This window comes from Bos grunniens, chromosome 7 (assembly GCF_055505025.1).
Source record: "Bos grunniens cultivar Pamir isolate PY7600 chromosome 7, Bosgru_T2T1.0, whole genome shotgun sequence".
Classification (NCBI taxonomy): Eukaryota; Metazoa; Chordata; class Mammalia; order Artiodactyla; family Bovidae; genus Bos; species Bos grunniens.
In genome coordinates this window covers 92,875,770-92,877,366 of record NC_141171.1, presented here as the reverse complement: position 1 = coordinate 92,877,366, position 1,597 = coordinate 92,875,770, and positions in this window count along the sequence as shown.

The window sequence follows — 1,597 nt, the reverse complement described above, 5'->3', positions numbered from 1 at the left end:
GAAGAAGGAAAAAAAAAGCCTAAATCCAGATGATGACAGAAAATGACAGCCTATAAAATGTTCCAACAATTTGTAAAACATGGGTGTTGCTTTTAAAGCTTCATGACTTAGAATGACTAACAAATACCTGGCAAAAGTTGCAGAGACAATTGCTAAGATTTAACTATTTTTAAACTAGAAGAGTTCACATGTTTCTCTCTGTGATTTACTTAGGCTTCTTTAAAGATCATGAGTATTCGGTGAGTGTGAAGCAGATTGGAACTCTGAAATTTGATCAGTGAGACTGCTTTGGCATGAGTATAGATTTTTCAAGGGAGCAGTAGCATACTCTCCCTGGTTTTGCTAGCTCCAGTGTCATGATGGCGGCACAGGACCCTGTGGTTTGAAAGCAAAATCTTACTATTTCCATTGTTTTGATTCAATGTAAATAATAATATTCATTTTGCTTTGAATCAAATATAACATTCAAAGGAAGCATAAGATGTTGATACCTATGAAAGGACGATATGAGTTTCAAAAATTTGAAAAACTCTTTGCTGAAGAAACTTCTTCCTTTCAGACTGCTTGCCTTCTGCTGACTCACTAGAGCACAGAGGCCTCTATGGTAGACTTGCTTCTAGGGTGAGTTACTAAGAAAAACAAGCATCTTACTTATAATAATAATGCCTTTATAATACAGTATAAAATACAGTTTGAAAAGTTAATACATAAATTGATAATTTCTACTGTAACCAAGAAATCCATTTTGAAGCTTCTAAGTACAAGTAAAGCACCTTATAAGGTAGAAGGTTACCTGAATCCATTTTAATCATTAGTCCATTTGAATCTTCCCCTGAACACTTGGGCCATTTTCATGGCTTTTGGTTAGTTCAGTGTTTTCTATTTGTCCTAAGCTACTGGTAACAGTACACTAAACCCCAGGCATTTAGTGTTTTCAAATGATTCATGGTTCCTTAGAGCACAGGGAGGTTTATAGTGGTCAGGTGTCAAATTTCTGCGTTAGCTCTCAGATCTTTTCTGCTATTTTGTGTTAAGTCTTGATGCGCACTCACTTCCCTTTTCTCTCAGGGAGTTGAGCTGCCTTTTATAAAGTGGAGGCACCTTGTAAATACCTCTGTTGCTGCCCTGTCACTTCTGACTCCAGTCTGTCTCCTTCACCATGGGATATGTCCTGGCTTTTTCTAAAGGGATCAGACCTTCTACTCTCAAATTCAGAAGTGAAATAAAAGATGTGAGAGCTGTATAATTAAGGAGGGGGAAAGGAAAGAACTGACATTGGCTGAGTACCTGTGGCCGGCATGCTGGCCGGGCCTTACATATGTTATCTTATTTGGTCTAGATAGACCCTAGACACCTTAAATCCACTGTACTTATAGTATGCTGATGATGGCGTCAGCTCAATTTCAGGCTCTTCTGATGGTCTTTCTGATGAAAACTTTTGTCATTTGCTTTGTGTATAATTGAGAAAGAGTTGGGGGCGGGAGGATGGGTTTGTTGTTCTAATTGTGCTACATGTTGACAGATCATGGTTGGTTAGCGCAATGGGGGTCAGAATGTCTCCAGAACGGCTTTGTTTCTGAGTGCTGATATGGTGAGA